Source organism: Mauremys reevesii, linkage group 11 (genome assembly GCF_016161935.1).
Source record: "Mauremys reevesii isolate NIE-2019 linkage group 11, ASM1616193v1, whole genome shotgun sequence".
Lineage (NCBI taxonomy): Eukaryota > Metazoa > Chordata > Testudines > Geoemydidae > Mauremys > Mauremys reevesii.
The window spans coordinates 66,930,467-66,953,233 of NC_052633.1; the positions used below are offsets into that span (position 1 = coordinate 66,930,467).

General features: G+C 49.7%; 1 protein-coding gene across 6 annotated transcripts in view; it reads left to right on the forward strand.

Moving 5' to 3' along the window:
- The window catches only part of SEMA5B (semaphorin 5B), a 351,645-nt gene that overhangs the window by 71,092 nt on the left and 257,786 nt on the right, over positions 1–22,767 (forward strand). Inside the window, exon 1 of one of the 6 annotated variants that reach the window (XM_039494192.1) lies at positions 18,193–18,211. The exons of the other annotated variants lie outside the window; for them this stretch is intronic. The gene's annotated coding sequence lies outside the window, so the exon portion shown is untranslated. Of the gene's footprint in view, positions 1–18,192; positions 18,212–22,767 lie in introns of those variants that run through there. 6 annotated transcript variants of the gene reach the window in all.

Sequence of the window (22,767 nt, forward strand, 5' to 3'; positions counted from 1 at the left end):
GAGATCTTGGAGTTGTTAGAAAGAGATCTTGTAAAAAGAAAAACATAGAATAAAATGCATATCCACTCAAAAAAAACAAGAAAAAATATAAAAAAATAGAAAGAGATACAAAATAAAAATATAAGGCAAAAATATATATGCATCATGACACACCCCATGTACACCACAGATATGAAGATGTGGATGGATGAAAAAAAAAAGATATAAAAAAGATAAAAAAATTAGAAAAAAGACAAAAAAAAAGGAGAGATTAGATTCCGGGGTATGGAGAGAGAAATAATAAAGGAGAGAGTAGCTTGGAAAGAACTGGAAAAAGGGGATATGAGGAAGTGGGGATAAAATAAATAAGGATAAGATGAAGATTTGTAAAGAGAAATTAATTTACTTCTCACATTCACTTATTAACACAAGAAATTTCAAAAAAAAAAATTAAAAGGCAATAAAAAAAAAAAACCAACAAATTTTTTTTTCTTCAATTCAAACAGAATTCAAGACTTGGAGAGGAAGGAGTGAAGAGTGAGAAAGGAACAGAGAACAAAAAAAAAAAAAAAGGGATGGATATGATTCAGGATGGGCAGGAGGGCAGAAGTGCTGATGGATGGGGGAGATGATTTGGGATGGATCGATCGATGATTACCTGTTCTGTTCATTCCCTCCTACTTTCTCTGATCACCCGACTTTCAGTTTGTTCCATGTTCCAACTAATAAAATAAAAAACTTAAAAACACAAATTAAAAAATAAAACTAATACTAACTCTTAATCATAGTGGGAGATTCCTCTCATTTTCCCATAGTAATGTGTGTTTTGTGTGTTTAATGGTAGTGTGTGTGTGCAAGTTTTTTACTCTGCCTCTAAAACCCAGCTTGTTGCTTCGCTGCCTTCCTTCCTTTTTTCCTCTTCTCCCCTTCCCCTTTTTTTCAGCTCCTTGCCTGCACCCCAAAACAAAACAGCAAACCCTAATAACAAAGCCTGTACCAATTCTTTCTGCACCTCCTTTGTTGTGTTTGTCCTTACTTACTCTTCTTGTGTCTCTTAGATCATTATAGAATCAGGGTCCATCAGGTGTGTCTTGGTGTTGTTTTAGAATATAGAATTTAATTTAATTTTTATTATTACTTAGTTATAAATAAATAAACAAAAGGAAAAAATCAAAATCAAGTGTGCCTGTGTCTTCTCTCTCTCTCCTAGGAGCCTTGTTCTTAGGCTAAGGGCTAAGGCCAATTTTACACGCTGCAGCAGCAGCGCAAACACAAGGGTGTGAAAAACACCTCTCCAGCGCTGGCCGGTGCGAGCCCAGCAGTGGCGCCAGTGTGGTCGCAGGCTGCTGCTGCATGGCTCCCAGCGCAATTCGTCATATCATCCAGGGTTATCAGAGGGAGTTGGGAGGGGGTCCAGGAGTCAATCCAACCAAGGACAAAACCCAACTAAATCATCCCAAATCATCCCAGCCAGGGCCCACCCTAAAAGCCTCTAAGGAAGGAGATTCCACTACCTCCTAAGGTAACCCATTCCACCCCCTACCAGTTCCTAGTTTTCCTACCCTTTTCCCCTAAACTCCTTTCCACCTCCCCTCTGCAACCCTCTCCCTCTGCAACTTGTCTCTGTTCATCTCTTCTCCTGAGAGATCCACTGAGATCTCCCCTCTTTATCCCCCTTCTCAGGAAGTTGAAAAAGCAGCTATCAAATCCTCCTCTCTTCTCTCTTCTCTCACTCTAAATCCCAGTCTCCTCAGCCTCCTCCTCCTCTCATTCCCTCCCCCCCCTAATTTTTTTGCCCTCCTCTGGACTCTCTCTCCTCCTTCCACATCCTCACATCCCTGTGTGGCCCAAAAACTGAACACAGACACCAAATGTGAATGACAGTGCTGCTGTGCTGAGAGGAGGGAATGAATCATCCCCGATCTGCTGGAAATGCCCCTACTTATACAGGGAGGAGGAGGTGGACAGCGCGCCAGCGCGCGCTGGTGCTGACACTTAGCGCTGCTGCCGGGCGCTGCTGCAGGGGCAGCGCTTTGGAAGTGGCGTGTCGTAGCCCACAGCCACAGGCCCTAAAGCAGCAGGGGCAGCAATAAGCTGGGAGCCTACAGTCACATCCTCACATTGAAAACCAGTCACATTGAAATAAGACGGTATTGGGCTGTTAGGAAGGTGATCCTGTCCTGATAGTGCCCATCGCCACCAGATAATGAAACAGATCTTTTGTCTTTCTGGCCTCACTTTTCTATTGTTAATCTATCTTGTTCTCTAATTGTTTCTGTCTGCTGTATAATTAATTTTGCTAGGGGTAAATTAATTAGGGTAGTGGAATATAATTGGTTAGAGAATTATGTTACAATATGTTAGGACTGGTTAGTTAAATTTCAGTAAAATGATTAGTTAAGGTATGGCTGAGAATATCACTATTATAAATGGGTCAAACAGGAAGTGTGGGGGGAGGGAAACTGGAATCATGTTTGCTAAGGGGGGGAACGGGGAATAGGGAACAGGGACACAGGCAATGCTCTGCGGCATCAGAGCTGGGAAGGGGGACGCGGGGTAAACGCTCTGCGGCGTCAGAGCTGGGAACGGAACACTGTGAAACAGACTCTGTCGGTGGATAGAGATAGGTCTGACTGGCGTGAAGGGCTTCCGAATATGCTTGCTTGGAAACTAACCCCAATAAACGTCGCATTGTCTGCGCTTCGGCCTTCTGGTCTTTTGCTGCTTGCTGTCTGCGTGACAAGAACCAGGGAAGTGGGAGGGTGGAGGGAAAGCCCTCTGACACTGTTCGTACAATGCCTGTTGCAATGGAGCTCCAATCCCAACTGGGAATTGTAGGCACCGCTACCATATAAATATTTACTACTAGTAGTTCTTCTCTAGTGCTTTCCACCAGTAGATCTCAAAGCACTTTACAAAAGAGGTCAGTATCATTTTCCCCATTTAAAAAAATGTGTGAAACTGAGGCACAGAGCAGGGAAGCAACTTGCCCAAAGACAGCCAGCAGGCCCTTGGCAGAGCCAGGAATTGAATCATGTCCCATGCCCTATCCATTAGGCTCTACTGCCTCCCTAATAACAAATATTGCATAAAAAATATTGAGCTAGAACCTGAACACCCAAGAACTTCATATGTGAATGTTACATTCATTACATTGCTGGATCTACTGACCACAGAGGTTAGTTGTTCTGACACCAGCACAGTAAGGTGCCATGGACATTAATGATCCACAGAGCTGAGTTTTAGCGTTATGTGAGAATTGTACCCAAGGTTTTAAAGCCTGTTAACTTTGCAGGCAGCAGGGCTTTCTAAGTTGCTGGAGTTGTAGGCAACTGATATGAGAAGTTACTGAAAATGCAAGTGGCGTCTGACTGGAGCCGTGATCTGTAGTGGGCAGGGGCGGCTCTAGCAATTTCACCGCCCCAAGCACAGCAGCACGCCGCGGAAGGCGCTCTGCCGGTCGCTGGTTCCGTGGCTCCGGTGGACCTCCCGCAGGTGTGCCTGCGGATGCTCCACCAAAGCCGCGGGACCAGCGGACCCTCCGCAGGCACGCCTGCGGGAGGTCCACCGGAGCCGTGGAACCAGCGGACCCTCCGCAGGCACGCCTGCGGGAGGTCCACCGGAGCCGCCTGCCGCCCTCCCGGTGACTGGCAGAGCGCCCCCCCGCAGCATGCCACCCCTAGCACGCGCTTGGCGTGCTGGGGTCTGGAGCCGGCCCTGGTAGTGGGGAATTAGACAAGGTGAGGCTGTAAAAGGGCAGTAATTGTATACAAGAGATGGCTGCAATTGCTTTGAATGTGAAGCCATTGGTAGGAGTGCTAGGAAGGAAGCACAGCCTATTTGAGTACTTTCAGCTAGCTCACAGCTAAGTGAAGACAGGAAATGGTGATGGTTGTCTGCATTTCCACCTCAAGGATTTGAGGAAATTTAGGATTTTGTGCTGCTTTTGGCATGGAGTTGCTCCACTTTGCCAAGTTTCATTAATCAACAAGGAGAGGTTACATGAAGGGGATGTTGCCTACCAAGGGGGAATTCAAGGACCAAAATGAGAAGTTTCAATAACGTTTAGTCAAAAGGCACTTTTTGGCTCCTGGAAGATAACTGCCATCCATTAACTATTGTCAATGGGCTCAGAGCTTCATGCAGTAACTGCACACTCACATCCACTAAGGAGTGTCAGATTGGCCTGCTGCTACATGAACAATATCAACTCTTGCAGCATCTTAGCTCTAGATTTTGTCTGATTTAATTATTTGGAATCTGATGCCATTATTCTCTGAAAGGGAAAGATGACTTGAATTAGAGCCTGTCTCAGAGATGTTTAGCAGCCTTGCATGAGTAGAATTTTCAGGAATAATCCAGGGAAGCATAAAGACTAAATAAAAATGGTACCCGGATTCAGCAAATTGTTGGGCTCCCACCCGAACATGCTTTTCTTCCTACCCTCTTTTAACGTTTGGGGCAGATTCTCCCCCTACTAGAGTTGCTCCTCTTGATGTACTCCTGTCTCTGAGACTTATTTCTTTCATATGTGACATCCCAGCTGGGCTCAGCAGGTAGCTGTAATGTACCACTGCCTATTACGTTGCCATAACCCATCCCTGGTATTACTGTTGCTAATTGAGCAACTGTGCTGCATAATATATTGCTGATATGTATGATAAAATCATGACTTCAGCATGTTAAATGACAGTACACCTCTACCCCGATATAACTCGACCTGATATAACATGAATTCGGATATAACATGGTAAAGCAGTGCTCCGGCGGGGAGAGGGGGCTGCGCACTCCGGCGGATCAAAGCAAGTTCGATATAACGCAGTTTTGCCTGTACCGCAGTAAGATTTTTTTGGCTCCTGAGGACAGCGCTATAGCTGGGTAGAGATGTATGTACAATGAGGGTTAAGCCCTAGGATATTTTTAGTTCTCTGTTGGCCTTATTGTGCTTCTCACTATATTTCTCTGAGAAACAGAGTTGCTGAGTAGCAGCATTGGATTTGTCCCATGTAACTCCAGTCTCTTGGAAAGCTGGGTTTCTTGCCAGCTTTCAAAATTCTGGAACAACTTGTTTTCCCACTGGAAATGTGCTCAAGACTTCAGCTCCCATTCACTTCACCAGGAGCTCTGCCCATAGGCCCAATCCCGAAACTGCCCCATAACTGTCATATTTAAAAATATCAGAGCGACAAGGTGGATAACAGGTTTCAGAGTATCTTTTACCAGACCAACTTCTGTAGGTGAAAGGGACAAGCTTGCAAACCCCACTGAGCTCTCCCACCTGTCTTTCTCATATCCTGGGACCAACCCAGCTACAACAACACTGCAAACAACATATATATAAAAATAATAAATATTAGGCCACCGGTTTAAATTAAGACTGGCCAGTAGACACCAAAAGTCTTAATCATCTCACTTCCGTTGTGCAGCCAGTGTGAAATGAGCTATATGGATGCTTTGGGACTATGCAGAAGTCTTCCAGGGAGTACATCAACTCATCTAGATATTTGCCTAGTTTTACAACAAGCTACATAAAAAGCATTAGCGAAGTCAGTACAAACTAAAATTTCATGCAAACAATGGCTCGTTTATACTGCTCAATATACAATACACTGAAATGTAAGTACAATAGTTATATTCCAATTTTACTTATTTTCTCATTTTTACCATATAATTATAAAATAAGCAATTTTTCGGTAATAGTGTGCCATAACACTCTTGTATTTTTATGTCTGATTTTGCAAACAAGTAGTTTAAGTGAGGTGAAACTTGGGGGGTACACAAAACAAAGTAGACACCTAAAAGGGGTACAGTAGTCTGGAAAGATTGATAGCCGCTGCTTTAGTTAATTCCTGATAGATGTTCACAGAAAAAACACCCTCCCTCCCTCGTTGGTGCTAATTGTCAGCTCAGTGGAGAAGCCATGTATTGGGTGGACTTTGAAACTTTTATATCCTATTGTCCCTAGAGTTGGTCCCTCCAAAACAGGGACTGAAACATGTTGTTAGGGCCGTGTGGAAAAGCCATCATTGGAGCTGTCCACACTCTTCTCCACTGTAGAGGGACCTGAAGTTGAAAGGATCTAGTGCCAGTCCTCTGGCAAATCAGTTCTTTGATCCTCTAATCTACATTTTAGTGTAAAAACAACAACGAGGAGTCTCATAGACTTTAAGGTCAGAAGGGACCATTATGATCATCTAGTCTGACCTCCTGCACAATGCAGGCCACAGAATCTCACCCACCCACTCCTGTAACAAACCCATGTCTGAGTTATTGAAGTCCTCAAATCGTGGTTTAAAGACCTCAAGGTGCAGAGAATTCTCCAGCAAGTGACCCGTGCCCCACACTGCAGAGGAAGGTGAAAAACCTCCAGGGCCTCTGCCAATCTGCCCTGGAGGAAAATTCCTTCCTGATCCCAAATATGGCGATCAGTTAAACCCTGAGCATGTGGGCAAGACTCACCAGCCAGCACCCAGGAAAGAATTCTCTGTAGTAACTCAGATCCCACCCCATCTAACATCCCATCACAGACCATTGGGCATACTTACCTGCTGATAATCAAAGATCAATTAATTGCCAAAATTAGGCTATCCCATCATACCATCCCCTCCATAAACTTATCAAGCTTAGTCTTGAAGCCAGATATGTCTTTTGCCCCCACTGCTCCCCTTGGAAGGCTGTTCCAGAACTTTACTCCTCTAATGGCTAGAAACCTTCATCTAATTTCAAGTCTAAACTTCCTAGTGTCCAGTTTATATCCATTTGTTCTTGTGTCCACATTGGTACTATGGTACTTATACCTAAATAAATCTGTTAGTCTTTAAGGTGCCACCGGACTCCTCGTTGTTTTTGTGGATTCAAACCAACACGGCAACCCCCTGATATTTGAGTATAAGATGGCTTTATGGTTGTGGCATCTGATGTCTGTTCAGGTGATCTGGATTCAATTCATAGGTCTGCCACAGACTTCCTTTGTGACACTGGGCAAGTCCAGAGGTAAAATGGAGATAGACTCTCTTTCTCCCACACACTATCTTCTCTTTTTGGATTGTAAGTTCTTTGGGGCACGTCCAGTCACTACTGGTGGCCAGTTGCCAGTTGAGGGCCTCACATCAGGGAGTCTTGATCATGGTTAAGACTTCCAGGCATTACTGTAATATAACAAGTTAATTATAAGGCTCTTGGAAGTCACCTTATGAGCCTGAGTCTGTTACTTTACAGGCACTGTTCAGCATTTTATTTTAATAGACACCATCAACACTGACAGGCCCTAACGGAACCTTTACATAAAAAGACTCTCAGTATTACACTTTCTGCTGTTCCCCAAAAATCGATCTCTGCCTCCTTTATGTGGGCTGCTGAAATAGTGCCACAATCCCAGCTTCTCTGAGAGTTGACCCCACCCAGTCAGCAAAACTCCGATCAGCTGGTTTGTTTGCAATTGTGGATGCGTGTTTCATATACATGCCTATGAATGAAGGCAAAGGCGTTATGTCTAATTTTAGTCCAACAAGTCTTGACTAGAGTCCCTTTGACTGGATTTACATAAGAACATAAGAATGGCCATACTGGGTCAGACCAAAGGTCCAGCAAGCCCAGTATCCTGTCCTCTGACAGTGGCCAATGGCAGGTGCCCCAAAGGGAATGAACAGAGAGGTTATCATCAAGTGATCCATACCCTGTCACCCAATCCCAGCTTCTGGCAAACAGAGGCTAGGGACACCATCCCTGCCTATCCTGGCTAATAGCCATTCATCTTCCATTAATATATCTAGCTCCCTTTTGAACCCCGTTATAGTGTTGGCAAGGAGTTCCAGAGGTTGACAGTGCGTTGCGTGGAAAAAATACTTTCTTGTGTTTGTTTTAAACCTGCTACCTATTAATTTCATTTGGTGACCCCTTGTTCTTGTATTATGAGAAGGAGCAAATAACACTTCCTTATTTACTTTCTCTATCCCACTCATGATTTTATACACCTCTATCATATCCCCTCTTAGTCGCCTCTTTTCCAAGATGAAAAGTCCCACTCTTATTCATCTCTCCTAAGACAAAAGCTGTTCCATACCCCTAATCATTTTTGTTGCCCTTTTCTGAACCTTTTCCAATTCCAATATATCTTTTTTGAGATGGGGCGACCACATCTTCAGTATTCAAGGTGTGGGTATACCATGGATTTATATAGAGGCAATATGATATTTTCTGTCTTCTTATCTGTCCCTTTCTTGATGATTCCCAGTGATTTAAACTGACAAGACGCACACTGTGAATAATGACATCATCCTATAAACTTGAATGGCAATTCAAATGAATTGTTCTTTGTTAGAATCTTAACTAATGGGGAGATTTCCAAAGGTACAAAGGGCAGTTAGGTGGCCAAGTTCTCTTGGAAAGACAAACTACCATTTGGGCTTTTTGAAGATCTCTCCTGAGACCACTGTTGAGGATGGTCTCTCTGATCCATTTGGATTTGGGACACTGTTCCACAAATGTACCCTGGTATACAACAAAGTAGTGATGGAAGGGTGGGACTGAATATTCTTATCCAAGGCCATCCTTAGGCGCACGCAGCATACACGGCTGCATAGGGCACCCTAAAATTTGGGGCACCCCTTGGTCTTAGTGTCCACCCTCCCACCCATTCCTATTCCTGTTCTGACCCTTCCTGCAGGCTCCCACAGCCGTCTGCTGCAGTCTGGTGACTCTTACTCCAGAGGGGATCTGGTAACTTAAAAGTGAAAAGGCCTTCCGGTGTGCCAGATCTATTAGCACAACAATGAAACTGTTTAAAGAGCCATTCAAGTGGTAATGAAGTCATTGAACAGGCATTTGCCAACCACCAGGTATATACTGTCAGTTTCTGAATTTACTGACAAAAACAGTTGTGCATGACTGTAATATGTGGCGGAGGGGTCAAAACATTATCTAAGTGTACTCCGAACATGTTACTCTACAGAACCTTAGTTTAAAATTTGCTTTAAAAATATTTCATTAGTGTGTTGCTGAAGATGATAAAATCACATCTCTAAAAAATCTTTGAAGAGAGCCTTTAAAGGGACAACACCCCTTTCCTGCCAGATAGCTGGACAAATGAGTTTCCCTTTCTTTACTTCTGACTATTTGCTGAACTAGTTTTAAGAGACCCCTCTAGCAAAATCAGTACCGTAGTAAGATATAAAATCCTTAGTTATGCCTAAAATCTTTGGAAACATTTTTTAAAGTTGGTGAAATTTCATAAACATGTCTATTGTTATGGAGATCACACAAAATAAATTAGTGTTCCCTTTTTCTAAAAGCAATGAACATTGTTATAAACACACTGAACCTCTGTGACTGATTAATTTAAAATAATGTCTTTGTTTCAGTGAGTTAAATATATAGTAATCTGAAATGATTACTTTATGAAGGCTTAAGAGTACATTTAAACTGTAAAAGAGCTTTGAAATACTGATTAAGGCTATGGCTACACTTGCACTTCAAAGCGCTGCCGCGCTTTGAAGCGCTAAGTGTAGTCAAAGCGCCAGCGCTGGGAGAGAGCTCTCCCAGCGCTGTCCGTACTCCACCTCCCTGTGGGGAATAACGTACAGCGCTGGGAGCCGCGCTCCCAGCGCTGGGGCTTTGACCACACTGGCGCTTTGCAGCGCTGGAGAGGGTGTGTTTTCACACCCTGCTGCAGCGCTGCAAATTTGCAAGTGTAGCCATGGCCTAAGAAAATGCAAAACAGAGAAGAGCTGCATCATGTATTCCATAATATTTAATGCTGACTTGCCCTTACTACAAAGTTCTCGGAGCGCCAGGCAGTGGCCGGCAGTGGTCTCTGTCTCTTGTGCTTCGCTCTTTCGCTAAAGCCCTTCGCCCCTTTTAACCAGTGCCGGCCCGTGCGCCCCTGCGCCCTAGTTACACCCCCGTTTCTCAGTTCCTTCAGCTGTCCAGCTCGGCTTTCCTATACCCTGGTTTCCTCTCTCGCCTAGTTAGTTAGTACATAGTTCCTTAGTTGTTAGTATAGTTAGTTCAATAGTTAGTTAGTTAGTGATTTTAGTAGTACTTTAGTGGTAGTTCCTCCTTTTGCGGTAAGGTGAGGGGGGCTTCGAAGGCTGCACCGGGCTTTAAGCCCACTGCGAAGCCCTCCGCTGGCTTATGAGGTGCCTCGCTGTGCGTGGCCCTTGCATCTGGCACCGCCCGGAGCCGCACGCTGTGCAGACGGCTATCTGCCGGGCTGCTCGCCGGCGGGGCTGCGCTCCGCACCGCCGCGGACTTCAAACCCACCCGGGGCCGCCTCCAACTTCCCCGGCGCCGCGTCCCGCCGGCCCCCTGCGCCGAGGGTGCGCCCCGCACGGCGCACCCGCGCGCTGTGCACGGCACCGCACCCGCAAGCCCGCCCGCGCAAGCGCCCGGCAAGCCCGCTCGGCGCGCGCGCCGCGCCACCGCGAAAGGCGTGCCGCCACCAAGGCGCGACCGCCCAGCGCGCGCCGCCCGGGCAGTGGCGCGGCGGCACCGGCGTGTTCTGGCCCGGCCCGCCGCGCGCCGCGCCCGCCCCGCCCGGCGGCACCGGCCGTGGAGCCGTGGAGCGGCCAACGCGGCGCGCGCCCCCGCCGCGCGCGCTCCCCTCCCCGCCCGCGCCAGACCGGCGCCGGCACCGCGCCGGAGGATCGCCGCCGCGCTGGCGCCGATCCGGACCACCAGCGCCCATCCCGGGCCGCCGCACCGCGGAAGCGCCGCGGGATCGATCCCGGTCTCGCCGCTCCCCCCCGTCGCTCCCGCGGATCGGCGCCCGGCACGTCACGCCGGCCCGCCCTCCATCCGGCGCCCGTCTCATCCATACCAGCACCATCCCCCGCGGCGCCCGCGTCCCGCCCACCCGTCTTCGCCGGGTACCGTCTCGTACTCCATCCCGTCCATGTCCCCGGTCGGCGCTCGCTCCAGTCCTCGGTCACCGCGCCGCGCGGTCGCGCGCACCGCAGCCGCACCCCGTCCAGATGTCCGGCTGGGCATCGCGTCTCCCGCGCCCGGTCCGCCGTTCGGCCCGCTCCGCGCGCCGCCGGTCGCTCGCGCCCGTCCGCCGCGGCGGCCCCGTTCCCGCTGTCGGCGGGCCACTCTCGCCCGCTGGCGTCCGGTCTCGCGCCTCGGCACCGCTCGCGGCGCCCCGGCCCGGTCCCGGCCCGCCAGGCCGGGTGGTTGGGCTGCCCTGCCGCCGCCCGCGCCGCCGCACTGCCGAGGGCTCGGGCAGGAGGTGGGGGGGGCGGCGGACCCGAGGGCACCCCCTTTCCGCCAGGGAGGACGCGGCCTCCCGGCTCTGGGGGGAGCTGGCCACCCTCCCTCCCTGCGCTCGCGCCCCTCTCCCTCTCGGACCGCCACCCCCCCGCCCGCGCTCCCGGCCTCCCTCCGCAGGCTCCAGCTCCTCTGGACGACCCTCCTCGGCCCAGCCGGTGCCCCCCGGCCACGAACAGCGCAGCAGGGCGCGGGCCAGGCGAGGCCCAGGGGCCAGCCGTGACGATGACCGGCCGAGGGAGGCGCTGGCCGGGCGCGTGGTGGCGTGCCGAGGCCCCGGCGTGCGGCCAGGCGGGAGTCCGTGGAGGACTTCACCGACTCCGTCCCCATCCGGCGGCGCCTTGGTCGCGTGGCATTGCCTGCGGACGGCGTATTCCAACCCCAATTCAAAATTCCCCGGGCAAGTTCCCACTACAGCACGCTGGCCGCAGAGTGGCGAGTGCCAAACTCCGAGCCTCAACTGGCTACCTATATTCCCACCCCTACTCCGGACGACTCCCGGTCCCTCACTCGGCCAACCGCACCGCTCCGCCGCCCACCCTAACTCCGCCACCATCCCCACGACGTCGGGACATCCCGCGCCCCGGCCCTGAGACATATCAGCTCCGGCCATGCCTGCGGATTGCCCTTGCCGCCGCCTTCTTTGCCAGACATTGCAAGCTCCCTGTCCTCGCCCCCCACTTCTGCCATCAACATCTCGTCAGACATCCTCGGCCGCGTTGGAGCTCGGTTGAGGGATCAGATCTCCTATCCCGGCTGCATCTCCGCGCCGCCTGGAGGCTCTCTCGGACTCGGCAGGGGCGTGCCCGGGCGGACTCGTGGCTCTGACTTCTCCTCTTTCGAGGTGCGCCGAGTTCCGGTATATCTCCAGGATTACGGCCTGATTCTACCAGGGTCTGTTTTCCGAGAAGACGGCGGAATGCCTTCCAGACCCAGCGCCGCCGACGCCATCCGCGACCGCGCGCCCCAGCCGCGACGACAGCGAGACCGCGCCGTACCCGCCGCGACATGCGCCGCTATCGGCCACCCGCCCCGGCCAGCCCGCCGCAACCAGCCGCCGTCGCGTCGCCCGCTCGGGCTCCGCGGGGCGCCGGCCCAGGCCTCGCAGGGGCGGCCCCCCGGGGGCCGGGCGCTCGCTTTTCCCCCGTTATTCGAGGACGGCCCATCTCTTTTGCCAAGTCCCCTGATCCCCGCTTTTTTTTTTCTTTTTCTTCCATTCTTTCTCCTTTTTTTCCTTCACACAGGTGGGTGTTTCAAACGCCTCAGTCACATACCGCTTTCGATCCCACCCAGCCCACTCCTCTTCCCACCAGTCCTGTCCTCCTCTTCTCACTCCCTCTAGCAGCGGTGCCCTCTCAAGTCCTCTTCAGGACTCAAGAGCGGCGCAAGCAAAGAGTGGCCAAGACAAGCGCTGCTAGCTCTGGGTGCTTATCCCTAAGTTTCAAGTTCCAGGCGGAACCCTGTTTCCCCTCTGTCACCTTGGGAAGCTGGACTGCTCCCGCCTTCGCCAGGTTGCCGCGAGGACCATCATCCATCACTCCTCCTGGACCATCAAGTTCCGCATCGCCGATCCCGATTGGTTTGCCGCCTCACGCGCCGCCGCCTCTCCTCTCTACTCATCTACTCCGCCTCCTCCTTACCGACGCCACTACCACTCCACGCGCCGCAACGCGGCCCAGCTGCCGCGTTGCCCATCGCCCACCATCGCGCTGCGTCTTTCCGCTGGCTCTCGGCCGGTGGCCGCACCGCTCCGCCCGCCACAGAGAGGACGGATCTGTCCGCGGTGGACCGGCGATGCTTAGTGCTGGGCCAGGTGGCAGATCCCTCTCCTCAGCGGGCAGGTCTTCTCTCCTCTCGTCCTCGGCTCCACTCATCCCTTCTCAGCGAAGTCCACTTTCATCGATGGTCCGCGGCGTCATTCTCAGGCCGGTCTCCCTCCACCATAGCCCGGCCTGTCTCTCACTCCTCACCATCTCCGGCGGTGTCACCCATCATCGTGACGCCTCCGCATGCTCCCACCCGCTCCTCGCTCCCCACCCGGCTGGCTCACAGATGCTGCGCCACGGCGCTCCCCGCAGACCACCCGGCAGACGCGGCGGGACTCTCATCCTCCGCCGTGGTGGCCTCGCCGAGAGACCTCTCCGATCGGTGCCCGCGTGCCCTCCCGTGGCCCCGTGCCACCCTCCTCGGTTCGCCTCCTCCGCCGGCCCTCCGCCGCGCGTGTCACCCACCTCGCCGGGGGGCTTTCACGCCTCCGCACCCACGCCGCCACGGCGGCCGTCCTGCCTCGGCGGGCGATCCGCCTGCCGCCCTGCGCTCCCTGCCCTGAGCTGCATCGCCGAATCCGTCTAGCTGCCCATCTCCCCGCGCTGCGCGCAGGCCGCAGTATGCACGGCTAATACAGCGCCAATGTGCAACATGTATGCCGGGGTGCATGCGAATTCTTCTGTGTGAACAAGCAAGGGCGTGCGCGATCCTTCTTCCCCTGGTCTTCCTCATGCTTTGGGACTCCTTTCTTCGGGAGTGCAGAACACTTCCATCCCTTCCGCTCAGAGTTCCTCTCTTCCCACTCTCCCCACACTCCTCCCTCCGGCAGGCTCTCACACCATCTCCTCTCACGTCCAGGCCAGAGCACCCAGTCTTCGCCCAGGGGCTTTCAGGCCAGGGTTTCGTTTCCTCCCTCATCGGAGCCCAGCTCCTGTTGCCCGCCGCTGTTTTTCCACCCCCTCGCCAGGCGGCGCCTCCTCTACCCCTTCCTCCCCTCACGGCTGCTCTCCCCTGCCCTCCCCTCCAGTTCCCACGAGCCGCGAGTGCAGCTGAAGCTCGGCGGAGAGACAGAGCCCGCACCTCACACCCGCAGCACTGGCCCACCCCCTCTCTCCTCACCCTGTGGCCTGTGCCTCTCCTGCCCTCCCCAACCTGGCCCACCCGCTCCTGCAGTCCGCCTCCATGGTATCGCCATGGCTCGCAGAGTCCTGAGTGGCTGACCTGCAGCAGTGGCTCGCAGGAGGCGCGCACCAGGGGCTGCTCCAGCCGCAGTTCAGCTTCCAGCATCCGAAACCGGGAGGCGACCGCTGCCTCCCCTTTCCATGCCTGAGTGCGTTCTACCATTCTCTGCGTGCGTTCGACTCACCATCTCTGAATCCCTTCTGAGCCCGTAGGCCAGCCTCTCGCAATGTCTCTCTCCAGGATTCGCAAGGTCTCTTGCAGTCCGTCCTCGCCCCGGTCGCCTTCGCGTCCGCCTTCCAAGGTCGTGCCATCTTCGGTCAAGGTTCCCTTCCTTCGGAAACCGGGGCGTTTCCCGTCCCCGCCGCGTTGAACCCGAAACCTGATGGAAGCGTCAAACCTCCCCCTGATTTCCTGCCCCCCCTGGCCAAACTGCCACCTCCACTCCTCTCTCTCTCCTCCGCCGACATCCTCTCGCCGACATCGCATCATCGAGAGCGAGTTTCCGCGCCACCCGGCACCGCGGTGGGCCACCGGCCCACGTCCACCACCAGCAGCCCCTGCTTCCGGCAGTACCGGTGGTCCGGCCCTAATCCCCCAACCCCCTTATCTTCCTCCGGTCTTCTTTTCCTCCCGCCTCGTCCAGCAAACGCAAAACACGCCCTTCAAACCTGAACAACACGCGAGGGCTCGCCTTTACCGCCGCCGCCGGCATTAAGCGCGTTCAAGCCGTTCGCCAGTCGTTGTTTGTCGCCGTCGCCCCGCGCAGACAGCGGTCTCCTCCTCGACAATCGTCGCTGGGTGACTGCATGCCTGCGAACCTGTTGCGCGCGCGCGCCGCCGCCGCCATGCCGCTCACGCCCCACCACGCCTCATCGCCGCGCGCCTTCCTCGCGGTTGCCTTCCAGCCGTCGATCTGGTCAGCGGCCACCTGGTCTTCAGTCACACCTTCGCCTCACCTCGCTGTCTTGGCACGCAGTGCAGTTCAGAGCAGCCTTGGCTCCTCGCTATTACTCCGCCACTCGCCACGCCTCACTCCCCCCACCGGTAAGCTAAAGTAATAAGGATTCTGGAATGGGCAATGCAAAAACACTCGAAGAAAAAAGACGGTTAGACGTGTGTAGTAACTGGTGTCTTTTGATGTGATGCTCTCCTCGTCCAGACCCCCCCTCCTTCCCCTTCCCTCGGGCGGGGCAAGAAGGAGAAGAGGAGGGGACGCGGGACGGAGGTATATATTTAGCCATTAGCGCCCCGCGCCAGGCCACGACAGGCGGGCTTGCCGCCGAAAAAAAAAAAGTGATGAGATGCCGTGCGCGCGCGCACACCTAACTGGAATGGATTGGAGCAACACATCTCGAAGAACACCAGTTACTACAGGTGAGTAACCGTCTTTTTTTGCAAATAAATCTCTGACAAACTTCAGGGTATATCAAAAAACCTGTGACTGACATTTTTTATTCTCAAATTTAGTGCTTTAAATTAGGTACCTTCTGCATGTCCAGTCTTCACCTTCTGGCATGTAGTGGAAGACATGCCCTGTTTTTTTAGAGGGGAAAAAAAACCAACCCAACACTCTCTTCTTCAATATCTGGTTTTTTTGGTTTTTTTTCCTAAATATAATTTGCTTCATTTGGGTTCAGGGATTTGGCTGGAAGGAGGTGATCAAGGAGGGGGAGGGAAGAGAGAAAGTGAGGTCTGGGCAGAGTGGGGGCGGGGTATTGACGTGGCTGGGGAGGGGGGCTGGGGAGCTAGCCTCCCGAAGCAGCAGCTTCACCCACCGCCTGTGACCGCAGGTAAGAGCGGGTCGGCTCCCATACACCCAGCGTGCACACTGCAGGCTCCTTAGGCAGGGAGCATATTCACAGAGCCAAATGCATTGGTGCTGCGCATTCTGCATGAGGGAGAGGGTACGGGGCTCTCTGCAGGGAACTGTGACTCTCCGCCGCTGTGAGGCAGACCGGGCGGCTCGGTATCCTTTGCTGCCTCGTTCCTCCCATCCCAGGCTGCCGTCGGGCATAGGGGCGCCAGTTTAATAATACTGCGTAAGGCCCCATAAATCCTAAGGACGGCCCTGGCCTCATCCATTACACTAGGTCACCCTGCTCCTTTCTAAGAGCCTGGGCACGCAACCCTTTTTCACTTGAGTTGTACGCTGGATTCAGAGGGACTCCTTAAGTAAAGGCTATGTGTATGAGTAATTTATTCTTGCAGGATCAATGCCGTTACGCTTACATTTCAAAAAACAAAACAAAACCTCACCTTTTTATTGGTCTTCTACAACTACTAACTCACGTTTAAAGCTGTTAAGAATCTGAGTATATTTAAAGAGGAGGTTCTCTTCAAAACAAAACATAAAACCCCCTGAAGCTTTTCCAACTAAAACAAGACTTTACATTAATCACAGTTAGCCTTCGAGGGAGCGGGAAGCTGTGGAATACAAGGCATTTGAGGATCCATCAAGTTCATGGGAAAATGAGCCTGGAAGAGCAGCAAATAAACATTGCGACCTCTTGACTCTTGGTTAGCCCCGAAGCTACAGTAAGTTTGCCGTGATGCACTTGGTTCCAGACAGGAATTTTCATTGCTGTAGTGATGTAAATCACTGTCCGGATGAGGCCTCTAAGGCCTTGTCTAAGCTAGGATTTTTCAGAGCCACAGTTCCCAGAGGGTGCGCCTCACCAATGACAGCACAAGTGGAAGCTGTAGGATGGACAGGGCTCAATGCAATTTTTACCACTTTGTCAAAGCAGTGCTGAACAACCCATTGGTATAAAAGCCAGAGTCTTGTCTACACTACAGTCTCCAATGGTGGTCCTGGCTAGTTCACTGCTGGACGGAAGAGGGCTTTCTTTAAGCCATTTAAACAGACTGAATTAATGATAAAAAGTAAAATATAGGTTTTAAAACTATTTCATTTTAATGAGTATCAATATAATGATTAAAAATGAAATGATTTTAAATCGGATTGACTTTTCACTAGGGTGTCAAGTGATTAAAAAAAATTAATTGCGCAATTAATGGTGCTGCTAAACTATAATAGAATAGCATTTATTTAAATATTTTTTAATGTTTTCTATATTTTCAAATATATTGTTTTCAATTACAACACAATACAAAGTGTACAGTGCTCACTTTATTTTTTTTACAAATATTTGCACTATAAATAAGCAATAGTATTTTTCAAATTAACTAATACAAGTACTCAAGTGCAATCTCTTTATCATGAAAGTTGAACTTACCAATGTAGAATTACATACAAAAAAACCTGCATTCAAAAATAAGACAATGTAAAACTTTAGAGCCTACAATTCCACTCAGTCCTACTTCAGCCAATCGCTCAGACAAACAAGTTTGACTGCAATTTGCAGGAGATAATGCTTCCTGCTTCTTGTTTACCATGCAGCCGTGTTCCAGCAGGTGAAGAATATTGCAATGCATCAAAAGTTAATTGAACCCCCCCAGCCTTATTGTGACAGCCCACCATACCTGGAGGAAACCAACTCCTGAGCAGTCAGAGCTGACATCAAAGCAAATTAGAAATTAGGTTCAAATAAAGTGTGCCAATCACTTTACACGCCTTCTGCATTAAAAAAAAATGTGGAGTGTTTGCAACCAACGCTTTATCTCTGGAGGCAAAGCTTAGACAACATCAGCTTGATTTACAGATTTGAGTGGTGAATTATAAAACATCGATGACCTGATTCAACTCCAGTTGAAGCCAGTGGAGTGACACTTATTGGCTCCAAATACTTGTAACATTCCATGTCCCTGCGTGAAGTCATTTACTAAAAAATAACGAAGTTGGCAAGGGCCATTGGAATCGGTCTGGATTTATTTGTTTATTCATTTTTATTTATTAAAATGCTGTGAACATGGATTAACTTTCATTGCTTGGTATTTATTGTTGTTTCACTCAGTGCCTCCAAATGGGATCCAGGAATGCTTTGCTAAAGGGAATGAGGCCAGTTGGTATTGCCGTATCGTGTGTGAGTGTTCCTGTTTCCTCTTGCTGACATGCTGCTGGGTAAAGTCTTTCAACGAATCTTGACCTTTTTGTAGAGATCAAATATAGTAGCCGTTTTAATGCAATACTTGGAGACTAACCCCTGCACTTGCAGGAGGAGAGGGTCGGTGTTACAATAAGCCTCTTCCATCTCCTCTGATCCCACTCCTGGTGAATTGCTCATCATATAGCCCTGTGCTTAGCACTGGGAACCTGGAAAATGCGAAGTGCCATTAAGGGAAATCCATGTCTTTGATCTCCAGCAATGGCTTTGCCTGAGTCAAGTCCTGAGTGAAGAGTGTTGATCTAGTAAGACCTACAAAATCCATATGGGGTGTCACATGCCGCTTGACTCTGGGATAGTGGAAACCTTTGGAGTATGGCTGCTGTTGTCTGATTTCTGTCCCCTTGGAGAAGTAGGATTACAGGGTGGGAATGGCTTTCCCCTTCCATTGTAGACCCAGCTCCCCATGGGCTCAGCCTATGTGTTCTTTCTCCACAACACTGTTGCCCGGTGGGAATCTGGCTTTCCCATGTCTGAGACATCCTGCTCCCCCATTTGTTCCTCCCTTGCTTTCGGTCTCCTTTGATAATAGCAGTAAAGATGTCTCCTTGGTTCATGCTGTAGCTTCTCCCCCCTCATCGTGTAGTTTAGGAAGGAAAATGATATTTGATGTGAATACTTAAGACCAAGATTCCCGTTTCTCATGCCCCAGGTATAAATAATATAAGGAAATATGATGACTCTTATTTATTGTAATTCTTTAAGGCAGACTCCTTTGGAATGTGTAAGACAGAAAAGATTGGTCAGTGTATAAATGGCTCTGGCTGAAAGCAAGACTGGCACTACGTGAACTAGCACCCTGGGCAAAAAGCAGAATTTTGTACCTTCTATCTTCCCAATCCACCTCAGGTGGCTCCCCTTGCTTTCAACAGCCCTTCCTCCATCTGTAACCTGTCTGCTCAGCGGTTTGTGGGTGATCAGAAATGTCAGAGCTGAGGAACTGCTCAGTTCATGAGTAGCCTCTGTGCTCTTCTGATGTCCTCTCAGATGGTATCTGCACTTTGAGCTGGGGGTGTGATTCCCATCTTGAGGAGACATACCTGTGCTAGCTCTGATTGAGCTAGTGCGCTAAAAATACAGTGGAGTGCAAGCTGTGGGAGAGGCTACCACACTGAGTATGGTCCCATCTGAGATGCTAAGCACATAATTGAGGTGGCTAGTCCCTCCCGCTGCGTGCACTACTGTGACTATAGCTAGTGTGGGTATGTTTCCTCGATTTGGGAATTACACCCCCAACTTGAAGTGTAGACATATCCTTAGACATGATGATGCTCTAAATGGCCACCTACTTAGGGTATGTCTACACTGCAGTGGTACAGCTACTGTGCTGCAGATGTAGTGCTGTAGTATAGACAATCCTTTTATCGACAGAGGATTTTCCATTGCTATAGGTAATCCACCTTTCCAAGAAGCAGTAACTAGGTTGATGGAAGAATTCTTCCATTGACTTAGCTGCGTCTACTGTGTAGGTTAGGTTGACCTAACTCCATCACAGTCCTGAGCTATGTAGGGAGATGGATCTAATGTTTAGGTGTGAGGCTAGTGGGGAGTAAGAGAAGTGTGCTCTACGCAGCATGGTTCCCTGATTGTCCTTCAAGAATGACAGCTGCTCCTTGCATTGTAGTTTTCACTGCATGAAGGAGAGGTTCTTCATGCATGGTGGGTCGGGGGACGGAATGCAACACACAGCAGTGCTGAAGAGCTGGGGTGAGGGCCAGAAGAGACACGGTCTTTCCATGAAGGATGCTGTCTTTGGAAGATTCTCCTAGGTGAATCTCTGGACTTTTGTTGGCCATGCTACCTATTGGTCCATGCCCCACCACCAACAGGAGAAGCTGGTATAGGCTGGCATAGTATAGTGTATGATATAGTGTACAGTCTACACTTCAGGCTGCCACTGACTGAGAGCTATGGAAAGGGTTTTATTGTACTACCCACGAGACCATCAGTACCAGTTAGCTTGTCACATCCCACCGCTTGGCCACACAATACTCCACTCATGCATACTTCCCCCCTGCTCAGATTGTGGCATCGACTGCAAGATTGGGAGGGACCTGGTTCTGTCCACTGCATTCCCTGTCTAGAGTAGATGGCCAATATGGCCATGCACATGGGGCATGGAGTGTTCCATGCAACAGGGTCGGGTAGCTTACTCCTCCCACAATGCTTGGAAGGAATTGTGGCTGTCTGATCTACTGTTCCTGCCCTGGCTACTCCTGTGCCAGTACAGTTATGCTCATGCCTTACTCAGAGCAGATAGTAAAATTACAATCAAGCCCTAGTCAACTTTCATTCTGAAGATTTTTTTTTCAAGCTGAATACTATCCTAGCTGTAATGCGAGATGATGTACCCTACATACCATACTGATGGGTATATTAGAATCCCCTAACAGAATCCTTTTAAGTACTATAGTCTCTCAATTCATTTACTTACAGCTTCATACTTTTAATCCTTTTTTAAAATTTAAATTGGAAAACATTTAAATGCCTTAAGAATACGACACAGGCTTTTGATTCTGATTTGTGTCCAGCTCTGGAGGGCAGGCCATTTTATTAATAACCGTGCGGTTCCTTTTCCGATAAATCCTCCTTTGCAGAGTGCATCTTTTTCCTGAGGGTTTCACAACTGATTATCGACACAAATAACTCATCAAAAAAAGTTAGTAATACTCCGTGGTGTATGGCAAGCCCTGAATTATTATCCAGTTAATGATGCGGCAGTGTATGTTTCCAGCTGTGCTGCAGTGGCATGCAGACCTTGGCAGCTGTTGTGGAGCTCATCAAATAGCTGTTGAGCCTCATCTCCTATTTGTCATAAACCTAAAGGTTCCTTTGGGGAAAGAATGATATCGGCTGCTACAACCTTAGTACATTACAGCTAAATTCTGACAGTATCATTATCAAGGGGCTGGTGTGTGTTTTGATTTTTATTTTTTTAAAGGAAATGGTATTCATGAGACAGTAAATAATCTGATGTTAAGTGATTTCCATGGAGATGCAATTTGGCTTATGTTGTGGGAATACAAAATCCAGTTTCCAGATGAGATTCAAAACAGCCACATTGGGCCAGATTTCTTAAAGGAATTTAGGTGCCCTAAATGGAATTGTCAAAAGCACCTAGAAATCATTGGGAGTGAGATGCCTGTGTGTAGAGCTGGATAGAAACAGTTTCACAAAAGCTTTTGAGATTTTGACATTTGTGCTGAAGGTGTGGGATTGGGACTTCGAAGAGTAGCGTTCAATTTCTGGCTCTGGCACAGTGTTCCTGTGAGACCTTGGGCAAGTCACACGATCTCTGTAAAATGGGGATGATAATACTTCTTTTGTGTCATTGGATTGTAAGATATTCATGGTAGGATCTGTCTTTTTTTTTTTTTGTATATATCGATGTACAGCACTCCACACAATGATGGCCCAGTCTCAGGTAGGACTGCGAGGGGTTACTTTAATCCACTGGGGGGTGTGTGTGTGTGTGTGTGTGTGTGTGTGTGTGTGTGTGTTTACAGGTCCTCCTCTGTGCTGATCCACAGAATATACAAGTTGTCACAACCACCAGTTCAGACTCTGGCAGATCATGCTTTTAGCTGTGGAGTTCTCTGGCTCAGTTCCAAATGTGTTGGCCAGGATGGTGGCCATCACACTACTGCAATACAAATAATTATTAATAAGAGATCCAAGGACATTTTGTGTAAGATTGGAAGTTATAGTCCATGTCCTGGCCAAATCTAGATTTGGGTAACTTCATTCTGTCTCCCTAGAACCACTTGCATTTTCATTTGGATATGGTATTTTTCCTTTCCTAAATTGTTGTCTAGTGCTGTTAAGCCAGCTGCAGTCTTCCGTCCTAGAGGTAGCTGCATTTTAATGTCAGGCGAAATTAGTCACGTGTACTTTCACATGCTCGCGTGCCTCTTAAAACTTCTTAAAAGCTTGGAGTTGCTTGTAGTGTAGGCTTGACTCCTAATTACCACAACGAATGCTCTACAAGTACTATGGACTGATAGAAACAGTGCAGAAGGAAAATGGAATACTCAGATGATGAAGACCTTTCTAGTGGGCGTGGCAATTCAGTGCAGATTGTCGTTGTATTTGTCTTGCTGTGTCACTGAAAGGATGCAGAAAACATTTGCAGCTGCTTGAGATAAAACGGGCAGCGGTGGATGCCTTTCATTGGCCCAAAATACTGAGATGCTTTCAAGTCAGAAAGGTTCTTTCTGAAGCCAGCCCCTGAAGAATCTTCTTGGCTTGAAGTCCTTGTGTGTAATAGCTTATATACTAGTCCAATAAAAGATACACATGATCTGCCTTGTCTTGTTATCAGTACATCTGAAATGTTGCATTAGCTAATGCTTGTTCATGTTTGATTTGTGCCTAGTGTTTTTCAAGGCTGCAAAACCATCTATCCAGGGTAGATGTCTGTCTCAGTGCTGTCCTCTGCTTAGTATTATATATGTTTGTGTAAATACCTTGCTATCCTCTGGTGTTAACTCAGTTTGATTTAAATATTGTGAAC